The sequence below is a fragment of the Numenius arquata genome, chromosome 12 (assembly GCF_964106895.1).
Source record: "Numenius arquata chromosome 12, bNumArq3.hap1.1, whole genome shotgun sequence".
In the NCBI taxonomy this organism is placed as follows: domain Eukaryota; kingdom Metazoa; phylum Chordata; class Aves; order Charadriiformes; family Scolopacidae; genus Numenius; species Numenius arquata.
In genome coordinates, this window is record NC_133587.1 from 1,790,207 (window position 1) to 1,814,800 (window position 24,594).

The 24,594-nt window shown below is 46.2% G+C and overlaps 1 protein-coding gene across 1 annotated transcript in view; it reads left to right on the forward strand.

The window, feature by feature from the left end:
- Positions 1-24,594, forward strand: part of CDH4 (cadherin 4) — a 433,033-nt gene that overhangs the window by 224,241 nt on the left and 184,198 nt on the right. The gene's annotated exons all lie outside the window — the stretch shown is intronic.

Sequence of the window (24,594 nt, forward strand, 5' to 3'; positions counted from 1 at the left end):
CTTCCCTCCTCCCTCTGTGCTCAGAAACCCTTCCTTATCTAGTTCAGATACCTGTTCCTCACAGGAAATGTCCCATTCTTCAGGTTTTCTTCAACAAGAGTCCTTACTAAAGCCATATTTTACCACTTTAGTGTAGCCGCCTTCGGGTCAGGTGAAGGACTGAGCGTTAGATGAATGCCGCAGGGAAGTTCTGGGTCAGGGTATGGATAGATCTTTTTTCTTTTTTTTTAAAGTGCTGCTACCCGATTTGTGACATAAATCATCAATAGCATGTCTTTAAAGCCAGTCAATGAACTAACCTTGACTGAAGCAGTGCCTGGAAGCAGTGCCCCAGCTCAGAAACCCTTCTGGGGGTTCAAGCCCTGATGGGTACGGATGTGCTCGGAGGGAGGCACGGATTCAGGGGCCTCCGGGCCCTTTGCCTCCGGGTTCCTGGTTGCTGGGTCTGCAGAGACACCTCGCTAATTGGAAACATTAGGTGCAGGGACTCAAGTGGAATTTAGACTGTCTAAATCCAGGCTCAAGTGCTTTCATTTTGCATTTTTTTTTTCAGATATGCAGTGGAAAAGTAAATTGATGGTAACGTGTAAAATAGCACAATTGCCTTTTAATTACTTATCTAAATGGGAAGCAATTATCAGCGGAGCAGGCAGGAGTCTGAACAAATGTTTAAGTAGCAATTGACAAAAATTTTGGTTTTGTCCAGTGGTTTTTCTAGAACATTCCCTGTTTGCTCTGAGACATGACTGCAGTGAGAAATGAACACCTTTAAACATCTCATTCTTGCGTGTAGGAGTGGGATTTCCAGTGCCTGAAATCTGTGTTAGGCTCGGAGCAGACCGTTCAGACAATTTTCCAAGCTAAAGAGACTGAGAGATACTTGGAATTTCCTAGTGCCTTGCCATTGCCTGCTAAAATTTCTGCTTTTTCTACGTGTTTTCTCCTTGGTCTGTAAAAGGCGAGTTGTTGGATGTTTGTACTGCACAAGGCAAGACTCAGCATTCAGAAAGATGAACAGACCTACTTATTTCAGATACGTGTCATTTATTGTCACCTTTTTGCAATTTGAAGGTACCTAAATACCCAGTTCTAGTTTGCTGTGCTTCCCTTGCTTCTCTTCTTCCAGGATCCTTCTTTCTCCCAACTTTTCAAATCCCATGCAAGCGCCCTGTACAGAAGTTAGCTTAATAACAGCACTGAGATAGAGAGTTCTCACTGACAGCATGTGCTGATGTGGGCAAAGATGTGTAAATAAGCTGAACGTTGCAAGTGTTTGAGAAACAACCATAATGCAAAAATACCCTTCTGTTTAAGGCTATCGAAGGGCTTGACCTCAGATTTGCTGAGAGTAAAGAAGATTCCACTTGCTTAAGCAGAGTGTGTATCAAGCCCTAGAATTTTCAGGTTTTTTTTTTTTATACTCACTAGACCAACAAGACGAAGTGACAGAAGAAAGTCTAAAAAAGAAAATACTAGAACAGAAGGAAATGAAATGCAGCTAAAGAAAATTGATTTTGTTTCATCAAATACTTTTTGAAGTTATGAAGTTGCGGTATTTATCTTAGAAATACTTATTTTCTGCATGGATTTCAGAGCTATAAAAATATGCATTCTCCTTTGTCAACATTTTTTCCTGAAAGGGTTCAGTTTAGATAGCTGGACATGCACTAATCCCTTTTTACTCTACAAAAGAAAGAATGAGAAAAAGAGAAAACAAAATTATTTGAGTCCTTATGAACTCAAACAATTTGTCTAGATGTATTTTATTCCCAATTTGCATACGGAGCTGGAAAGCTCTTGGGATGACTCCTATGGGCTTCAGAAGCCCAGGCACCCGAGCGGTACAAAGGACAGGAAATCTGAAAAATGATGGCTCGTTTCTGGGTGTGGTGTCACCCGGTACGTGTTCGCTTGGATAACGCTGTGTGTCGGGGGTTGTATCCTGAGAGGGGTTGTAAGCTCTGGCTGCTCGGGGTTTAGCTTTGCCCTGGACCAAACGGGTGCCCGGGGGGCCAGCAGGCAGGGTTTCTGCCCGTCCCCCCCATCTTGGCGTTCACCATACGCTGTAGCGAAGGGTTCGTTGCCACAAGATGTCACTGACACTAAGAATTTACCGAGCATCTTCAGCGGGAAATACGGCATTGAAACGGCTGAGGAGCATTCACAGCTTTGAAATGCCGCACTCGATAAATAAAAGACGGCTTGAAACTGCTTGGAACTGAGCTGATCTGCAGTTCTTGGGGTGAGGATGGGTCTTCCCCCCCGCCTTCCCCCTCCCCTGGCCCGGGGCAGGGTGCCGCATCCTGGGAGAGACGGCTCCCGGGTGGGATCCTCTGCGGCAGCTCCAAACATCCCATTTCCAGTCCCTGTTTTATTCAGCGACTGGTGTTTGCCAGATCCTCAGTCTGTTAGATGGGAGTGACAATAATTACTTGGTTCCCAGGGATGGTGAAATGCTTAATTGCCTGAAATTGTAGTCTTGACATGAAAATACTTGGAAACAAAAGTGTTATTGGGATACTGTGTTACTGTTAAAGCAGCAGCTTTCCCCCACCATTAATATATCCACCACATTCTGGAAGGAAATTCATACAAAACCCAACAGAAATGGCAAATAATGCCAGACATTTTAAATAGTGGGTCTGTACCGTATTCCCTGCTAGATTTGTGGTTAGTCATAATGAAAAACGAGATCGTGGCGTATCGGTAGGGGTTTAGCTGGAGCACAGCACAATTTAGAGAGGGGTGGGTAAAATTGGAGATATCCATTGCGGGAGAAATTTTGGAATTTCACGCAAAAAAAAAAGGAAGGGAAATTTCTCATGCAATTGTGAGTCTGAAAAACTTCGATTGGAAATATTTAAATATTCTTTTTGTAAGGCTTTGTTTCAACAAAGTCAGAACGTTTCATGGCAACTTTATCACAGGACATTTATACTTCAGGTTCTTTCAGAATTTTTCAAGCCAGCTTTACCTATTGTGGTAGCATGAATACTTCCTCAGGGAAATAAATGTAACCGAATCTCCTCTATAACATATCGTGGCGCTAGCCCCTGGAAGGTTAATAGGAAACTGTACGTGGCACTTCCAGCAAGCTATAACTTTTTGATTGAAATTTGTAATGTGTCAGAAGAGAGCCTTCTCGGTGAGTTAAATTTCACAGAGGAAACTCCCAACACTTTCAGATGTGTCTGCTAAGTGAAATAGTGAATCAAAAACATAAGACAGCATCAAGTACAGCTTCGTGAAACATTCCCCAGCATCCCGAGATCGCTCCGACATCCCTGCCTCTGGGGATCTCGCTTCCAAAGGCACTGCCGGGAGTCTCTTAAGGCCTTTACGGAGGAGAGTTTCTCCTCCCGGTGTCGCACCGTTGCCGATCCGTGGCTCCAGCAAAGATGACGTACCTCTGGAGGTAAACCCTCAACGAGCTCGGGGTTTGTCCCGACGTGCGGCTGGTCAGGGCCAGATGTGCAAAGTCAGTCACGTCCCAGATGAAGCCGTGTCCCCCTGTGATTGTCAGCTGTCCCGCTGTTGAGAAGTGTCCCTAATTCCCGTAATAGTGTGCCTCTTTCATGGTGCTTTGCAGTGAGGACTCTCGAGCGGCTGCCCACATAAGCAGCTTTCACATAAACACGTCAGTTCTGCTTCACCGGAGAAGGCTTAGGTGCTGATAAGTGAAGCTACACGCTCTGACATGGCAGAGAGCTGTTTGGTTTGTGGGGGACAATTAAATTGTCTCAGGCGAGTGAGACCCCCCAGGAGGGCACAGACCATTCTGAGGAGCTCCTCGGGGGTCTCCTGCTGTTTTGTCCTTTTCGGGGCAAGATCTGGCTTGTTACCCCCCTCTCTGTTATTTGAGTAGAACCAAAAGCAGGTGCCGTGGGCAAAGCATGACCTGCTGAGCGCGTTTCTTTAAGCTGTGCTTTTTTTATAAGGTGTGTGTGCAGGTTTGCAGGTGGAAGCCCCTGCACAGCTGTGCAGCTATGGACAGCCATCGTTTCGAGGAGTCTCTGGGCGAGTGGTGGTTTGATGCACACAACCATCGTTCTGGCGCACACCCCCCGAGTGTACGGAGCATCTGTCATTAAATGTGTACGTCAATCCAGTTCTTGTTTGGATGCTTGACCTTTGTAAGATGGAGCATTTGAAGACTTAATATGGAGGTTTGACGCTTCAATAGGTTTTACTTAAAAGGCATTTCATACAGGTTTCTTACTTGTTTCGCTGGAGCTGAGTCAAGCCCTATTCGTTCAAAACTCCAATTCCAGACATTCTGGGGACTTAGTAAGTCAGGAGGCAGATGTTCTGCGAGGTCTCAGGCTTTCCTTCCCATGTGCACACTCACGGCTTGGTCTGAGCCTCTTGCATCCCGGGGCATGGCAGAAAATATACGTATTGTCATTTGGGTGGTAATTAGACATTGTATTAGCAGGTGTTTTGTGCTGCTTAAAGTGTTCTTTCTAACTAACAGGCATGGTTCTGTCTGGTTGGTTTTCCTGAAATGCCGTGCTTCCTTCCCCGTGACCCCAGCCAGCTGACAAGTAAGGCAGAACTCCGTCCTGAGGAGCTGGTGGTGGTCTCCAGCCCGTGTGTGCCTCCTTTCCCAAGCCTGGTGGTGGGCGATGGATTCAGGGTCTCCATGGCTCATTTCCAGACTTGCTGCAGTGGCATTCCAAGGGAGGTATTTCTGGCACACATATTTCCCTTTTACTAATGCACTCTCTGCAGCATTAGTGGCCCACCGATTATTCTTGCCATATGGTCTTGGGACCCAGAAGTTGTTATGGGAAGATAGGAACGAAGACAGGGTGTTTTTCTGCAAAGACTTGGAGGTGTTTTTTCTCCTGGTGCAGCCCCAGCAGAGCTACGAGGCTTGGGCTGTCAGTCAGCTTGCACGGGGGGACAGGACGTTTTTGCTGGAGAACCTGCTGGCCGTGGTTTATTCCCCGTATCCTGCGTGCGCCGTAGGGCATCGCTCATGGGCGCTGCCAGATCTTCGCTGCCAGATTTCTCCAAAGCAGATGGGTTGTGAAGGATATATATGTTAAGATATTGGCAGAGGGGAGTTAACACTAAGCTGTTAGTTTGTGGCTGAATGTTATTACAGGGAGGCTCCCTAGCAAAGCGTGAGTGTTTGAGGATTTTACATCCGACTGAAATGATGGTGTAGACGCTCTTACATGGTAATAAATGTGGACAGTCAGAACATACACCAAAACTGGCTTTACCATGGGAAAATGAGGCGTGGGCACCAACGAGAGTGGGATGCTGAGCCCGTGGTTCTGCTTCACGAGCGTGAATGGAGTCTGAGGAACATTTCTGGGTGAGTTCTTTGATTCATTCATACTTTCATGTGAATGAAACAAAGAACATCCTTCTGCAACTCTCCTGCAGGGCCTCAGGTAGACATGGAGTTGGTGCAGCATCTTTCCTCCCAGCTTGGTTTGAAATGAGGAGGTTTTGAGGCTTCAGCAGGGTCTACTGTAGCTGATCATTGCAGGATGATGTGGTGCTTGGTCAGGATGTAACCAGCGTATCTACCTACTGGAGGAATATTTGCAGACTACAAGGATTAATAACGCTAAAATAAATGGTACTCAATTATTATGGGTATCGTTTATTGTGTAAATCTGTCTCGAAAGAGAGTGCATGGTCTCTTTGAGATTTTGTTTTCTGCTTTGGCTTTTTATTCCTGATAGAACTGCACTGGAAGACTCCAACCGAAACGTGGGTTTGATGTTATTATGGGATGCAGCATTTCAGCTCTTAGTAAAGTATTTACTGTGTTCTGCAATGAAGCCAGGTCCTCTTCTATGCGTGCTGGTGTGAGCATAAAATTGTTTAACAATAATCAGAAATTGGAGGATCATCAGCAGAAGTGATTGATGGTCCTTTGTCAAAATGAATTTCATATCATATATTTTCTGCCTAGGGAGTTTTTGCAGGGGGGAGATGGGACAGGGGGTGCTGAAAATATTATTCTGTTTCATTTTATTGTTTTCTTGTTGCTGTTGGCAAATTCCTAACCTTCTGTCTGTTTCTGCTGTATTAGGTTGCAGAGGGAGAAAAATAAATAGTGAATCTTTTAAAAAAACAATCTTTTATTAATAGGGAAGGGATTAAAAACAAGCAAAAATCCATATTTTCGTTAAATGTTTCATGAAGTGTCCTTGTTTCGTGGAAACATTTTTAAAATATTTGTCAGAGAACCAGGTTCTTGCAGACTGCGCTGTTCTTGCTAAATACTAAAATATTCCAGCATGGGGGGAAGAGCAGTTGTAAAAAACACCCCCTGCGTTTATTTCTTGAGGGGGTTCAAAAGCGTTCTTTCCAAATGTACCTCCGCTGTGTCGGTGGGAGGATTAACCCCGGTCGTAGCGAGGCAGGGCTGTGTCCCGAGGCCCGGGAGCATCCCTGGGAACGCTGCAGAGGGATGCGGGAGCCCGTCCCCGGCGGGGGCTTTGCCGTGGCAGTGCCGCTGCAGGGCTGTGCCCCGCTGCCAGCACAAAACCCACTGGGAGGAGGGAGGTTTTCTGTAAGGAAGAACAACGTACCTAAAGCAAACAAACAGAGCTGAAAGCGCTTCACAGGCGGCTTTCTGAAGACTCCCTTTGTTGGCTGGGAAATACAGCGGGAACATCCATTCCGTGCTGGAGCCGAGCGCCTTCGCTTCAGAATTTTGCCACCCAACTTCTCAGTACTTTAAAGGCAAGATTAATGAGCACTTTATCCAGCGCATATGGGCTGCCTATCAAGAATATTTTCAACAGTGCACCAGTGATACACTGCAGATAGTGCTGACAGAAGCTAAAGTGAAATGTCATACGTTCAGATCTGACGCTGCGTGCAGTTGGAAAGGGCCTGTGCTGCCTTCAGAGACTGACAGCTCGATCCTTCATTCTTTCAGCTTCCAACATATGGCACGAAGTAGGGTGTGAAAGATAAATTTCTTTGGATAGGTGCAGAAAATATGTGCAACATTTTTACTGGTTGGCTGCATAGAAAGATCAAAACAGACGTGTTTTCCGAGAGCAGGAATTGAAGGCTTTGATATCCTCCATCCAGATTGCCCGTATTAATGACGGGTACCTCCGTGGAGGAATTAATAGCGTTCTCCATCAGCTTAGCAGTGACCACGTGAGAGAAAATGGGTTAGTGAGGCCACAAGAGTTCCCTGCCTGCCCTCGTTTGCCTTGTGGCACAGTTTTTGTTAAAATAAGGAGTTGGAGGAAAGTTCCAAGTATGACTCAACTTTGCTGTACATCGCTGGCAAGTGTCCCGGGTGCCACCCTGCCACCGTGCACGGCTCCGAGTCTGTGTCAGATATCCTGAGCTGTTTCAGGGGGTCGAGATGGGATTGACTGTGAAGCAAAACTGTTGGTCTTAATCTTATAGTGCCCTGATAACAACCCTGTCAAAAATTGGGTATGTGCTTAATATTACGTTACGTTGAGATTTCATCTCTACAGCTGAAGCAAAATGCTTCATAGAGGTGGGTGTTTCAGCCAGACAGAAGATGAAATATTAATCTTGATTAGCTCAAAGTAAACAGATGTTCTCTGATGCCAATATCGCTAAAAACTGTATTCATAACTGTATATATTAGGATCAACGAAATTTATTCTCTCAGGAGATCTGAGCTATTGTGAATTTAGAGGCAAAGTAACCAGACAGACGTGGAAACCGGTACATAAATATGTGCTGATAATACAGAGAACATGAAAGTGTGGAATTTAAGAATGAAAAAAAAGCACTTTTATATTGTCTTCTAATAAGAATTAAGAAAAAGAATCATACTGATCAAACATGTCCCTTTTTCCCAGGCTCCTGCCTTACCCCTCTCTCCCTGCCCGCCTGCAGTCTGGGCTCTCAGTTTCCGCTCGGTGGGACGGGACTGACTCTGCCCGACCTTGGCCCGTCCCCCGGGTCCCCGTGGCAGGTGGCAGGGGGTAGGACAGTGGTACAAAAGATGCTGTTTGTTTCTGACATGCAGTGTAAGGAAAATTCTCTGACACACGTTTTCAGGTATTTATTTTACCTCCCTAAAATGTTACCCAGAACAAGTTGGATATGTAACATTCCCTTTTCACCCGCGAGTTGGTGACAGAAGCACCCAGGGGGAACATTCCCAAAGGAAAAAGGAAATTTTAAGGCCTCATTTTGGCGACTGTGGAAATCAGATGCCTCTGGAAGTAGGATTGCTATTTAAAATGTCATATTCTGAAAGCATGGCTAGATTTCACATATCACAGAATATTGGAAAATGATTATACCTTTGTCACAAAACCACTGCTCTGTGCTGTCTCATGTTCTCATTTCAATACGTGATAACAGTGATGTATTTGAATTTTAATGTGAAATGTGGTCATCTAGGACACACTTGGACCTTCTCAGCATTTTGTATGTTCACGGGCTGACCCTTCCGTGCTCCCAGAAAGGTGGCTCTGGCTGCCAACACAGAAGTGCCAAACACACAGGAGAATACTGCTGAGCTCAGCACAGGGCACCCCCATGCCGTGGTTCAGAAAACACAGAGAAGGTTCAAAGCCCGATGTCCTCATGCAGTAATACGTGTTGTAATGGAAACAAAGCAACCCCCAAGTTAACGGTTGTGCCACGGATAGCAGTAAGACCGGGAAGAGGTATGAAGTTAACTTGCTTTCATTACAGCTTTAAGATTTATTCTGCCTTTCTCCTGGACTCGTGCTTTTCCAGCAATCGGGGGAGAATTTGAATGCTGAATATTCCAACAAACTGTTTACATTTTAAAATCATCTTCAGATTTATTGAGGTAGCATCTCTGCAGGATGAAACCTACTTTAGAGGCTAATAGTAATAGCAATATTTTATAGAGAGAGGTGCTTGCTAACACGGATAATTCTAAAGCGTTCCACAAATGCGTTTCACCTTGGTCTTGTAGCACTGCTTGTACAAAAAGATAGACCATCTATCAGCAGAGAGATGCTTTAAATTGCTGGCTTTAGGGACAAATACGTTCTTTCCTCTCCTCCGCTCTGCAGGAGCAGCTCAGCCCTGGGGCGACAGCAGTGTGGATCCCAGGCTGGGCTCTGGGAGAGCATCCCTTTCCCAGGCATAGAGACAGCTCTGACCAAGACATGTAGCCTCTGTAGGGATTTCGATGGGACAATTTACTGGAACGTAAATTGGGAATAATGCCAGCGAAATCCGTGAATGCGCTGCTATTTAAGACAAGACTGAAATGAGACTCCAGCTGCAGTTACGGATACGTACCCTGGCTGTTTGCTGTAACAACCCAAAGGAGCAGACACCTTTGAGTGTATTCTTCGTTCTAGTTCTCCTTTTCTGGTTGCAAACCACCTCATTTATGTACAGTTGATTCATATTATTTCTCCGCTTAGCACTTACATGAGCAAATGAAACTGTCTGCAAAGTTGCTGGTTAGTTCCAGCCGAGCCTGGAAGCCGTCCCGTTGGGGCCAGCTGGAATTCACCCTGGAAGCCACCAGCAGAGGGGACTAACCCGGCACCAGCCTTCAGTCCCCGCTCATCCAGGCTGGCTCTCACTGGGTGCATGAAGTAGGAAAATACTTCATCCCAGTATCAATTGTTGCAGCCTGATCCCCATCCTAACGTTCTGGGATGAACAAATCGGGAATGCAGAGGAGGAAGGTGTGAGTCACGTAACGTCCTGTGTCCGGTTCTCATCTATGGTACAGACCTTCCCGTCTCTCACCCTACGTCCCATCTGTTTAGAAACGCTTTAATGTATAGCTTTGCCATTATTTGTGAAAAAAATTGGAGGCAACCCGATAATGTTTCTTACGAAGGTCTTTATGATGTGCCCACCTTACCCACCACTCTGGGATCCAGTCTCATTTTGAGTCTCTTTGGAATCGCTGCCAGGAGAAGGAGTAGAAAAGCGATACTGGTTATACTGAATTAAAGCCCGGTCCTGGTATCCTGCTAATACGGATAAATAATTACCAGTCTTTTGTGCTTGGCAGAAGGTGTGTGGCAGTGGGCAGATCTGAAAGCACATCTGCATCGCAAAGTTTGTCGGTGGTAGGGTAGATGGGAACCTGTTAAACTTCTTCAGCCATCTGTGTAACAGCATCTGATTATCTTCATTCTCCTCCTCGTGGGATGTTCCCCTTCAAATCTAGATGCGAGTATAAATCCAGTGCGGATTTAATGAAAGTATTTTAGCGACAGTGGAAGAGAGACCTGGCTGGAAAGCTTTCTTTTCCATCCCCACTGGCCCTGGAGGGGACTGCAGATTTCCGAGACATGCCGCGGTTACAGACTGCCCTTTCTTCCTCTCTGTTCCTCCAAGTATCTTAATATTCTGACCTTTAGGCAGGCTGGATGCCGAGCCATGACCGATGCTGGGCGAGATGTAAAAGCACCATAAGCAAAGAGAATCCTGCAGCTCATTGATTTTTGCAGTTTGTGCATTTGCCAGCGTACAGCAGCAAGGAGTTAGTGGCACATACTGTTCCCATTCTTTTTAAAATGAATCCTTTCAGTGTCAAAGGAACTACACAAACAGCAAAAAGACCATGAAGGAGGTTAGTAACCAGTTCTGAGAAAAGCCCAGGGAGTGAATTCCTGTTGCTCATAGTGTTCATAGTAGTGTAGGCATTAATGTGTGTAATTCAAGAACTGCAGACCATGGATTCGTGCATGGATGCCAGCGGATTGCGTTGTCCTGCTTGTTTCCCTCTGGAGGTACCAAGTCACAGCCTCTCTGCGTGCACAGATCCTGTGATTTGGATTCTGGGTCTGCTGACAGGCTCCGGTTCCATGCAAAGCACAGTTTGAACAGGAAGATTTCTTAGAAGGATGCCCAGAATCTAGGAAAATGGAATAATACGTGGACCACAGGATGAAGTTACTTTACAAACTATAGAAGCATCCTTTGTCATGGGTCTGGGCAAGCTGTGAATAATGTCACACTAGTAGAGAAGTAGAGCTGGGGGGGCCCTTATTATTGTACTCTGATTACAGAATCATTTTCACTTATTAAACAGATTGTTTGCAAAATCACCTCAGTGTTACAGAGGTTACCGGATACCCCAGTTTGCCAGTTGTTCAAACTGAGCTCATGGGGTGCAGGTCATTGTCTCTGCTTCTGCTCGTTGGCTGCTGGATTTGGGGATGCTCCAAGCATTTTCCTTCCCGGAAACCTGGAGACTGGAGAGGCCAAAGTGCTTCTCTGAAAGAGGTTCAGCTGATGCTCTTGTACGTTTGTTACCCTACCTAGAAACTGGGATAAGCACCTTTTTATTCACTTTTCTTACTCAGCTGTAACTTTAAGAACTAATGTAACAAATAATTAAAGCTACAATTTTCAAAAGATGCTAAGCCAATTAGACTCAAAATACAATGGAAAGTTAAGGTGAGTTAGGCTTCTAATTCCCTAAGGGTCTCATTTCCAACAAAGTCTCAGAGATTATGTTAAGCCTATTAATGTAATATGAAATTATAAGTGTTTTATAAAAAATTATCTTGTGTAGCTATCAGTTTACTTCAAGTCAGCAGTGCTGATTCTCTTCAATAAGGGGAAAAGATGAGCAAGAGAAAGCAGAAGAAGTTGTCTGTTGTTAAACCTGGCTGGGAAGAGAGGGGAGATTTTGTCCTACTCCTTTGGAAGACACATCTCATATGGAAGAAGTTTATTGTGGCTATAATGGTTAAAAGTAATGTGTAGTTTTTCACAGTCTGGGTTGCTGTGGGGGCTGGAGAGCCCCCTGGGCTGCGTCAGGTGGTGTATATGGTGTATACACCTCTTGGTTGGGTCGGGGTCTGTGCTACCATGAATTTCCCCAGCTGTCTGTACCAGTCCGACAGCCCGGTCTGGGGGGACTGGTTTCCACCTCTGACTGACCCGTGTCGTGCAGGTGGGCTGGGACGTGCCCGGCAGCGTGTCCAGGGTGGCTGCCTTGGATCTAATGCTGCCACCTTCCAGGTGACCTGTCCCAGTGCCACAGCTCTCGCGTGCCCCGGGTGTCGCACACTCACGGCTGTGCTGCTGCCCCTGCCCACGGGCTCTGGACACACCGCCCTCAGTCACCACGTACCCCTTGGGTAAGGCGTTGGCTTTGCCTGATTTTTCACTCGTTAGCCTGGTGAAAGCCTGACTGAAAGCCAGAATGCTCAGCCAGCCGTAGGAAGGTGATGCCCGTTGGTTAATTCCAGTGCCCTTGCAGAAAAGCGACGTTTAATCCAGTGTTCTGTAGCATGTTTCTGAAATGCGTGGATTTTTTTTTTTTAAATAGAGAAATCTGAAATCATCCCTCTGTATTTTCTCATAGCAGGGAGAGCCGCATTTGAACATAATCACTTCTTATGTCAAAGCTTTAATTACATGATTTACGCTTCTAAAATTAAACATGCAAGTACCAATAATAATAAAAAGTGTTCTGGTTAATTCTAAAATTACTTCAGCTAGCAAACAGATTAGTGTGTTCTTTCTTCAAGTTTGGGAAATATTTTGCATAGAACAGTTAAGACTGAAGAATGTCCTCTAGAGTTGTGTTTGTAAAGTGTCTCTTGGGTGTGTGTGTTTAAACATCCTGTGACTTTAGTCTTAAAATGATATGTAATTCTGAATTTTCCAAAAATACTACCATATTTATTCCAACACATGGGTGCAGATGTGGAACGTGCATGAGAGACAGCGAGTCTTGCATCGCTTTAGATCTGGATGTGGATTCAGCATCTGTTTTGCTGGGAAAATCACTGACGAGTTGAATTCCTCTCTCACAGGAAAGCGCAGCCGTGGAGGGGCACCGGGCACGGGATGCTCCTGCATCCCCCGCCCCTCCTTGTCACTTGGGCAACCTGGACGTGTAAGGTGGCTGCATACGGGAAAGTGAATTTGCCTTCCAAAATCTTCTTTAAAACTCCTCAAAAAAGAGGGATTTGGGGGAAATTTGTGATACTTTCCAAAGATGCTGTGACTAGAAATGACCCCTCTTGGTTCTGCAGACTTCAGAGAGGAGTTGGCAGGCACAGTCCGGTGAACCCGCAATGGCTGCGTGCAGACTCTTCTCTTCACCCGGATGAAAGGGCAGGATTAAGGGCTTTTGTTTAAATTTCTCTGTAATGAGAAGAGTAAAGATGAGAATTTACTGAATCTGGATATAAATTGTAGGAGAGGTGTAGACACCGCCGTCCCTACCCTGCGTGTGCTGGCAAAACGGCTTCAGCAAGTGCTTACCACTGGTTTCCATTTTTTTATTTTACTTTTTAATTTTGTAGACATTGGGATTTTGCAGTTAATTATTCCAGTGTACATGAAACTCTTGCGCTGAGTGGATTTGTGCTGTTGAAATTAAACAGGGAAACAAAACAACTGTTGGTAATTAGACACATTTCATGTAGCTGTGTACCCATCTTAAAACAACAAAAACTGTCTATGTTTGCACTGGAGCCTCAGATTTGCTAGCGTTCAGTAAATCTAATTATAGGCTACGGGAATTTGCAAGAGTCCCTGAATGTTTTTGTACAGTTTACCATTTTTCCCCAAAGTACTTTGATGGATTTTGCAATTAATCTTCAGATTCATTTGATTGGAATTTAGAGTTTGTGGGTTACATCTGTTGCTGGTTGTGTGGCGCAGGTTTACCCTACGACAGTTAGCGTCGTGTGTCCTTCCCATACTCTTGTACATATGTTTTTTCTTACCTACCAATAATATTTCTCATATAAGTTTCAAATGAGAATGGAATCAAAGAAATGGAGCTTTCTTAAGTCCCGGAAGATTTTTGAGTACTGCAGGCGTTGTTGAGGTGATAACAAGAGAACAAAGAAATCCAATTAAAATAACATTTCCTTTCAACGTACTTTCTTACCTGTTTTCTGAGAAATCTACAGTCCTGTTAATTTTCTACTACATCATCAGGACCCATAAAATTTGAGGCGCTTCGGTTAGTTCTGGGATGTTCTTTTGTTGAGAGGAAGTTTTTTCTAGATGAAGCCCTAGAAAGGTGTTACCTTTGCATTTGCTCTAAGCACCCTCTTGGTTGGTCTTTCTGCTGGCTGCTGCTGCTCACCCCTGGCTCGAAAGCTACTTCTAGGAGGAAAAAATTACAGAAGAACATGATCTGAGGCAAATCAGCCTCGAAAGTCCTGTGGCTTCTCCCCTGCTGGTCTAGAAATGCAGGACACCAGTCGATAGAGGACCTGGCCTTCTCTCTGTCTTGATTTGTTATACTCCCGGGGCCTCTTCTGCTGGAATTTGGCTACGTAAAGTTCCCCAGTAACTTTAAAAAAAAAAAAAAAAGAAGAAAAAGAAAAAGCTTATCAAATCTGGATGCTTCCACTTTACCTGCTCGTTTCACATCAGGACTTGCAGCGTCCTCCCAAATGAGTATTTGGAGCCCGGTTAAACTGCAGGGCTGGGGTTTTCTTGCCCGATGTTCCTGCTTTCGGCTGGAGGTGTGCAGTTGCTGCTCCTTTCTTCCTCCATGTCCCCGTGGGCCCGTGCCTGGAGCTGGGGGGCTCTGCTTTGGCCAGGTACCACCGAGCCCTGGGGACATCTCTGTCCAAGCTCTGCCTCCCCACACGCACGGATTTCCCTGTTCCAGAAGGTTTCTGGATCTGGCAGCATCTCTTTCCTGATTTTCTTACAAAAGCCCTGTCCTGTTGGCTCTTGGCAGATAAAGCTTTTCCCTTCTCCTTTGCCTGACGTTGGCTGCATCCCCGGTGCCGGGGCAGCGGTGGGCAGTTGCGGGGTCATTGCGGGCTCTGGTTGCAAACTGGTGATGGTCACTGAACATCCCAACCAGAGACTGGTCAGGCTGGCACGGTGAGCCAGCAGGTCTGTTCCCCAGCATCACCTTTGCTGCTTGCCCGGGTAATTCCGGCAGTGACCTCCTGCCTGTGACCACGTTGCAGAGAGAGGCTCCTGCGAGACGATCCCAGCAGCGTCTCTGTCAGCGTGAGCGGTACCTGGCAGACAGCGGTTGCAGGAACAGCGGGAGCGAGTGGCCTGGGAGATGCTGCGAAAGGGAGACTTTGGCGCATTATCCCCCAGCGAGGGGAGGTCGCCTGGGAGTCGCTTTTGTATCGCTGCAGGGGGGGACGAGGGGCTGCTGAATGAAACGTGGGTTTCATCAGACTTACTCGGTGATATCCTTTCACCTCACCCTCCTGATGGTATCTTCGCAGTGAGGAGCTAGTTAATTTTAGTGATAAAAGTGGAGAATCTCCTTATTGAAATTTAAATTAGGTTAATGACTAGTGATATGGCTAAAGGGTATAATTTACAAAACACAAATCCCTTATGCAAAAGTGTGTGTGTGTGTGTGTGTGTTTGGTATCGCACGCGGAAATCCCGTAATTTTGATTTGACTCATTTAAAGCCAAAAATCAAACACAAAAATCTTGTTAGCATTTCCAAGACTGAAATTTTTCCTCTTCAAAAGCGGGATCTGCCTTTGGGCAGGATGAACTCCTGCCTGAACATTCCTTTCCTCCCCGGGATACTACCTGGGTTGTGAGAAGGGCTCGAGCTGCGTTTCCAAAGGAGGTTGGAGTCAGTCACTCCGGTGTTCCCTTCCCACACCTGAAACCAGGTTTTTACAGACGGAGCCCTCTTTGAATCCCCTAATGAAGTTACCAGGTTTACAGCGAGGTTTGAGTCACCGGGGGCTGACCATCTGTTGTAATGTGCTGTAACGGGAACGGAGCATCTCTGATACGATGCCCTTAGTTATTTGTTACCCGTGTTCCAGCAGAAACTGCCGAGATGCTGGTCCCTCTTGGCAATCTGGGCTGCTGTGTCTGCACTGGGCTCTTACAGCATCGCTCGGTACCCGGGGAGGCTGAGAAAACACAATATACATAGATGCCGTGTTACGATAGGAGTATCCAGCTTAAATGGTAATGCAGGGTAATAGAACTCATCCGAGCTCACCTCCCTGCAGTTGGTACACCCTGAAATGCTCAAACACCCCGAAATGTTAGGAGTGAGCGGAGCAGCAAAGGATGCTGAGCTGAATCACCGGCCTCGGCCCCGTTCTCTCTGCTGCTCGCGGCCACCCACGTACCCCAGTCAGATCCCCCCCAGCGCTCCCGCCTCTGGCTGTTCCCACGTTCCAGGTGACACCTTCGCTGAGTAAACGGGAACGAAATGCAGTATGTGGAAGGTGGGGGACTCACAGCTGTACGTGGTCATACAGCCAGTAGGGGTTCTTCTGACTGGTGGAGTGGGAGCATCGGCCGCTCCGGTGCCCAGTAACGAGGGCAGAAAAGAGATCACAAAGAGTAGTAAAGTGCAGGAGCACCCAGAGCACGTTTCCTTAAAACTTCCATCCATCCTGCCCAGCCAGGACAACCTTGTCAGCTCTGATCTGTGCAGGCGGCTCCAGAGCTGAGCTGTCAGACGCAGAAGGGTAGAAAAGGGGAGAAAGTACAAAACTTTTGATAAACTTTGAGCTACCAGTGAATTGACATGAGAATTTCCTGTGCTTGCCCGCGGTAAGGGACAGGAGACTTTACGCCCGGTGTTTTTGAGTGGTACATGAATTGCTCATCTCCCTGGCACTTACAACAACACAGAAATGGAGCCGTGTTTCTGCCCTCCCCTGCCCGGGGTGTCTGCTGCTCAGCCGTGCCGGGGAGCATCGCTCCGGCGGGGGCTAATGGGCAGCGCGGGGCTGGAATGAACATCAGTTTCCCACTAGAACCAAACGTTTCCCGGTGTCTCTACAAGCTGTGGTGTGCATGAAATAAAAACCTCTGACGTTTATGAGGTTCTTTACAACATAGGAGCGAATATTTACTTTTAGTGTCTTAATTTCATATGGGCATTTCACTTGCCTGGTGCGTTCAGTGACATCCTTGAAGAGCAGGAATGACATAAAGGCACCACACTGAATTGCTGGTAATTTGTTTAACAGAACTCATTCTTTTCTTATCATTTCCCATTTTATGAACATGACGTTGTGAATTGATTTGACTTCAGAGTGCACTTAGGAGAGAGCGATGCATGCAGGCTTTTCGAAGTCATCTCAGAGTAAAGTTACGCTCCTTTCTATCCAGTGGGAGTCTGAAAAAAACCCCAAACATTTAGAAATAAATTAATTAGGAGATGCTGCAGCTTAAATGAGCACAGCAGTAGTATAAAGGCAGGTACTCTCAAACCTTCAACAGGGCCATACATCCGCATATCACAAATAAATGCAATTGGAGGAGGGAAAATAGGAAGTATTTCAGGAATAGAGATGAAAATGGGTCAGTTGAAGGAAACAAGGTTTAGAAGGTGAAACAATAGCAAGTCCTTGGACTGACAGCAAAGACTGCGTAACCTCACCCCTGTCTCTAAGGAACTTAGGAAATGGGTGAGGGAGAGTTGCTGTTAGAGGTTGGGCCTGACCTATTCACACTTTTAGTCTTACCCATCTGTAATAGGTAAATCTGTGAACGTTCTCTAAAGGGTGGGTGAGTCGGGGTAACAGGAGCTCGAATTGGAAAGTACAGATCAAAAAGACCAGAAGGTACAGGTTGGTTTTTAAACGAGTGAGACCACAAATAGTGTCAGGAGTGGGACTGCTTAATTAAAAAATGTTTCCAGTATCTGGTGCCTCACGCAGTTGTCCTGGCGTCAGGTCAGGTATGAACAGAGAGACCTTTGCGGGTGTTAAAACACGGGACAGATCAGAGAGTGAGGACGGCGCATCTTTCTGTTTGCGGCTCTGGGTGTTCGTGCACAGGAGACGTTAGGTATTTTAATCTCCTCTAGGTGACAGGCTGTTTGGGGCAGGGCGATTATGGTCTGGATCGTGCATTGTACACCAGGGGTCTGCTACCGGCATCTAACAAAATAATGCTAAACCGTGAAATCATAAATAAAGCATAGCATCCATGCCCAGAGTCGTGCCCGTCCTGCGGGAAGACTCCCGGCTGCAGCACTCTGTGTGCAAGGGCAGGAGACAGCTCGCCACGGAGCCTGGGCTGGAAACACCTGGGAATTATGATCCTGTCATCAAACTGCCCGACGTCGCAGGGTCCAGCTCCTGCTGCCCTTACACGTAGGGGAGCTGTGAGGCTTCATCACACACCGACACCCGTTAGCGGTACCGAGAACTGGAGAAAATTGATGTTTTATCCAAGTATGTTCCAACGTGCTCTAAAATCTTCAGAATTAATCAGCGAATTGTCAGAGAGCTTCAGACTTATTACTTTTTAATAGCATTTTTTATTACTTGCTAATTATAAGGTGAAAAAGGTGTGAGGCACAGCCAGTATTATAGTTCCTTAAGTAAATTGGAGCAGAAGGTCACAATAAATTGAAAAGTTATTAAGTGCGTACTTTGCTGGAGACATAATGCTTATCATTATAAAACATAGGAATACAGATACTCTTTTTTTTTAAAATGTCCACAGATGGCACAAGCTAATTATTCTCATTTGTATAGCACCTTACACCTCTGTAGATTTTTTTCAGAATGTTGAAAAACAGATGATCACGTCTGTTTTTGTAGCTGTGTGAGAGTTTTTCATTAACAAGATCAGGCAGGACCATCTGTGTGTTCTAGTAAAAAGTTTACCACCAACAGTGAATTGAAAACTTTCAAACAATGGCTGAATGCATAATTTGTCACGTGTGGATACAGCGCGTTGGCCAGCAGCCCATGCAGCTTAGTCACAGGCCCCTGAATGCATTTCTCATGTCTTGGAAAAAAAAAACGCCAGTCACGTTCTGCGTTGTATTATTGACCCAGCAAGGTGTTCGGGCTTGTGCCTTTTATGTAGGAACAGGCGTTCCCCTGCTCCTCCTGCAGGCACCTCCTCCTGTGGTCTCGCTGCAGGGGGACGGCCCCAAAGGATGCTGGCGTTCTCCCCCCTCTGGATGGGGAAATGTGGGAGGCAGCCTGGAAATCCAAGGGAAGGTGCAAAGGTGGATTTACACCGTAGGGGATGTGATCTCTCTTCTCCCACGGTGAGCCGTGCGGAAGGACAGGCAGGTACACGCACACCCTGTGGAGAACCTGCCCCACCGCCTGACTTCAGCCTCCAGGAAAAGCGGTTGGAAGACGTTGATGTTGAATACAGCGGATGATGGAACAAATCAGCGTATGGAAGTTAATCATCTGCTAACTGTGACTCTTTAAGGGTGTTGTCCCTGTCCTTTCACACTTCCCATGCAGTTTCACGCTGCCCCAGCATTTTCACACTCCCCAGCTGCCTCTCCCACTTCTCCTCTCTTGGTTTCAGCGCAGAGAAGCGAAGAGCTTGGAGGCAGGTGACCTTGGAACGTCGTGCAGGACCTTCTGCAATCCGGGTCCCAGCTGCTCGCTATCCTGGGCCAGCGTAACTGTCCCCAAAATGTGGCAAACGCCCCGCAGAACAGGTAGCCAGTGAGGCGAGCCCCTCGGTGTCCCCGGTCCGGAGGTGTTGTGCGGAAGGGCTGGTGGCGTGTGGACAGCCAGGCTGGGGAGACGGCGCTGGGCACGGGGACTCCAGCAGGAAGGACAATAAACAGTGAAAACAGATGGGGGCAGAGATATCTGTGTATTTTAATTATATTTTGTCACTTGTAATTTCAGCCTGTTGGACACAGCCTGGAGCGTTGAGCGGGCGCTTGACTAATCCTCAGGAAATGGGTGATTTGTAACCCTGATCACTATCAACTTTTCCAGGGCAATCTCCGGCTCCGCGTCTCCCTCGTGAAGTTGTTGGCGCTGGCTCAGAGGTTGTATGGCTTGTTAGCTGGAGATGTATGTCCCTCGTTAGAGGTGGAAATGCGTCTTGTCTGTCTGAGGGAAGCATTAACAATTCCACTCCGCAAATTAAGGGGTTCATTTAAGTCGCTTCCAACATTCCCCTGAAAAATCACGGCTCGTGCACACGCGTCCTCAGCCGGTCTCGTGTTCGCTGGAGGACACCCATTTGAGAGAGGATTTCATCTCCGAGTGTGGTTCTTTAATGAGAAGATGTCTTTGTGTCCTATATAATCCACATAATTAGTGTAGTTTGGAGTCGGCTCAGATGGGATTTTTGGAAGCTCAGTACATGGGCTACTCGCAGGTTTAATTTTATTCAGAAACTTAAAACTTATCCCAGGCTAAAACGGGGAGCTTTTGCCACCCCACAGCCCCCGTGGGAACAAGTCTGTGGTGTTTCGCCATTTGGCAGCTCTCGGCTGGGATTCCTTGGACGAACCGTGTAACTTTTCTCCTTCTCAGGTTCCCGATGTTGCAGAGGGGGAATGGTGATGCTTTTGTATCACGAGGAACCCTTTCTGAATTTTAATTAATGACTGGCATGTTTTGGTGTTCGGGGAAGAAATCTCACTTGAGTTATTGCTTTGTGAGATTATTGTTTTTAGAATGGCATGTGAAGAATTTCTTCACATATATTTCATCTTCTCTTGGTATCCTTCATCTTCCTTGTTCATATGTCCACAATGTAATTATAAAATGTTCCCTTAGGAAATAAAAATTCTAACTGGACTTTTTCAAGCCATGCTTGAAATTTGGGGAGGAGGGGGGGCTACTTCTGGTGCTTCTTTTGTTACTGCATTTGTGCCGCAGTGGCATTCGGCAGCCGCAGTTGTAGCTCCGTTGCTCTAGGAGCTGTGCAAGATAAACACAAAAAACTTGATCCTTGCCCTTGTGGATTTGCCGTTTCGGGGTAAGACAGGAGGGGTTTGGTGAATTGAGGTGGACAGATGGGGCGAGTCCTCAGAAATAAAGACAGCAGTTTCCACACAAGAGGCCGTGGTCCAGCACGCCAGCTCCTCACGCGGCCGGGAGTTTTGTATCTGCTCTGGCAAAGGAGGTGTTTTAAGGAGGGAAATGCAAAGGTAGCGTTGCTGCTGGCTCACCGGGACCTCTTCCGAAGTGACGGGGCAGCGAGGGAGAAGGGACAGAGCTGCTTGGCTGAGAACAAGAGGAGCAAATGCCAAGGCTCTGGTGGCATGGGAGAGGGGAGAAACATTTGAGGGGTTGGACGCTGAGCTGCTGCTTGGTGCAGGGGAGAAAGGAGACCCAGGGGGGAGCTACGAAACACCACGGCAGGGACACCATGGCACAGTGGTGGCAGGGACACCATGGCAGGGTGGTTGCAGGGACACCATGGCACAGTGGTGGCAGGGACACCATGGCAGGGTGGTTGGAGGAACACGATGGCAGGGTGGTTGCAGGGACACCATGGCAGGGTGGTGGCAGGGACACAATGGCAGGGTGGTTGCAGGGACACCATGGCAGGGTGGTGGCAGGGACACCATGGCAGGGTGGTTGCAGGGACACCATGGCAGGGTGGTGGCAGGGACACAATGGCAGGGTGGTTGCAGGAACACAATGGCAGGGTGGTTGCAGGGACACCATGGCACGGTGGTGGCAGGGACACCATGGCAGGGTGGTTGGAGGAACACGATGGCAGGGTGGTTGCAGGGACACCACGGCAGGGTGGTTGCAGGGACGGCCAGGAGGTGTGGTCCTCACTGCGGGCTTGAAGCTGGGCTCCAGCAGGTCAAGACAGCATTTATGAAGATGAGAGGAGAGCAGCAGAACCCTACAAATGGTGTTAGGTATTTGAAGGAGGAGAACCCACTGTCACTGAATATGACCCAATTCAGATGGGTGTAGAATTTATTTTTCTGATTATAGTCCCATTTTTATTATAAAATTAGTTGGTTGTACTCCATTTTGGTAATCCAACACCCAACACCCCCCCCAAGAACGATGGAATGATTCATTTCTTGGCTGGCACATGGTTTTGTGATAAAAATAAAACCTTCTTAAAAAATAATAACCAGAACATTTAGGTACAATATTTTCCAGCCATGAAGGATGCAAGTGTTCATTTTCAGATTCTGCCATAATTGCAAAAAAAAAAAAAAAAAAAGTTAAATCTTCAGGAGATAGTAATGCCTCCTACAAATTGGGGATTTTAGAGCCATGTACAGAATGTGCTTCGCTACACTTTTTTGACTTGCCCTGTGTCTGCGTTTTTAATGATAGCCGAGCTTCCAACTAGCACTCAACGTCCTGCTTTCTCATTAAAAGCAGAGGCTAAGGAGAGATCAAGTGTTGTGGTGAGAAGATGTTTCCTAGGAAGAAAAGAAAAAACAGCAATGCAGAGAAACCCATCCCAATTTGATACTTACTCTCTTTGTTACAACCTGAAAGGTGTTACTAGCTAAAGCTTCATTCCTGTGGCTATCCAAAGGCATAATTGAGAATCATTTTGCAGACTGTGTTCTTTTGTATTTTAAATTAATTAAATCCAAGTAATTTATCTGTGCCTTTACTCTCGCTGGAAAAAAGACCTCTGGTTACTTGAACCAAGGTTCCCAGCCTTAGTGGTTGCGCCGGAGATGATCAATAGCCTGGTAATGAGCGAGCTCTCTGCCTCCCGAAGAGCTGGGAATATTACTATGGGTGTGATCACCAACTCACTATTGTGGGATGATAAACTACCTTTTAATAGAACATTAACATTAATCTAAACAAGATTAGTGGAGCAAAGCATTGTACGAATAAGCTTGCTCAATTAAAACAGATGGTCCTCCGTGCTGAACGCCGTTCTGTTAATGAACCTCCCTCGCATCCCACGGCTCGCGAGAGCTCTCCTTTTCCAGTTGGGAGGAGTGTGGTACCTACCGATTCGCTCGGCTTGGTGCTGCAGGACTCAATTTATCATCTTTTACTTTGAGAGCTCTTCAGAATTCCATATTTATCAAATTATTTCTGAATGATTAACACAAGATCTTTACGTTTTCTTCTAATTACACGTCTGTCATTAATCTTCACTATTTCTTTTGCCCTGAGCATTTTCGAGAAGGTGGAGAGTGATAGGATTCAGCAATTAGAACTGGCTGTAAGCGTGATTAAGGCTGTCTAAAACCAGGGGAGAAGAAAAAAACCTAAGACTGCAGCAACACTAATGTGTAGTGTTAGCCAAAATTAATGATCAAACCTCGCATCCCAGCATCTTAATATTGTCTCAAGCAAAATGGCTTTACATTTGGAAGTAACACACAGTCACAATCTAATCACTATTTTTCCCCCAGACAAGCTTTTACTGTTCATTACTAGAAGAAACAGAGTTTTGTTGCTTCAATAATTATTTTTTTTCCGGCGCTGAAACACAGCAAAATAGTCACGTGTATTAGAAGACCTTAAGCTTTTCAGATTTTTTTTAAATTCCTTGCTTTGAAGCAACTTCTTAAGGAGTAATTCATCTCTAATGCAATCCTGTCAGCCCAAACCAGCTAAATTAAAAGGTGGCATAAACAGACATGATTTCACCCCGTGTCCCCACATCCTGCCTTGCTGCAAAATGGAGGAGAATATTTTAGTATTCTGTCTATCTAGAGCTAAACAGAATAAATCACCAAACACTGTTTAGCTTAAGTTTTAAGGCTTGGAGCTAGAGGGTGTAACAGCAGAACAAGAGTTACTGCTTTCTCCTTTGCTTATCCTAGTGTGGTCTTTGCAGACTTGGGCATCTTTTGGCCCTCATTTGCCACTGGACCAGTGTCAGAAAACTGCCTAAATTCACAATTAATGAAATAAGCCCTGGTCAGGAGACTGCGATGCAGTTGCCTACCAGCCCTTTGGATGCTCGTTATTTAGAGCAGCCCTGAATCTGCGAGGGCTCGGTTGGCTCCTCTTTGTTCCCTGGTAGACCAGGTAGGGTTTCAGCAGGTGAAGTGGTGATGTTTGTTTGCCAGGTGATGTCACTTCAAAATGAGTATGATTTGGCCCAGCTGAGGACCTTCATGCTTCAGTCTTCCCTTTAGATATCAACATGAAAAGCAGGCAACAGCATATAATGCCAAACGGAACCACGATTTTCCAGACTGCCACCGCCAGGCGTTGGGGTGAGAGGTTGAAGAGGGCACAGGCGCTTTCTGTGGGATATTGAGTAAGTAGGTGAATAAAATTCATTAATCCCTTAGTTATTTCCTGCCTTGTCTGAGATACTTGGCACTGCTCAGTTTGGAGCTCCCTTTTAAATTAAAACTTACCAACTGCTCTTCCTGTACCTGGAAACAGATAGGACTTTTGGAAAGGAAGTAAATTATCACTGTCCGTGTGCCTGCTCTGTGTTTCAGGTGTGAATTACTTCTTGGGGAACTACTGTCTTGAGAGCCAGTCTGCCTGGTAGGGGTCAGTCTGGATTTAGGAAACAAAGTGAACAGAGGCGGTTAATTATTGATGGTGACTGGAACCTGGTCGCTGGATATGAACGCCGCTGCTCGGTCCACTGTAACTTAAATGTCAATGAAATTTAATGTAAAATTATGTATGATTGGCAACTCATTAATTATGTTCTAAAACCAGCTAATTTGCTGGTGGGAGTGTTGGCTTTTCATTTCTCGGGTTCCCATGGATGGCTTTTCCATAAACTCGAGCCTGAGAGTTTGTAACTCGGAAACATCAGGTTTCCAGTAGAGATAAATGAACAGTGAATCACAGGAGAAAGGAGGAGGTGTTTCAGAAGTGAAAGACTGTTCCGGAGGATAAGCTTTCTACCCTTATAAAACTCAGAGAGTTTGCGAGATAAGGATTAGCTGGTGAAGAAATACCCATTTGGTTCCCAGTAGCCGTGGCCGCGGGGGCTTGGTGCCAGTCGTCAATCAATGTCAGAA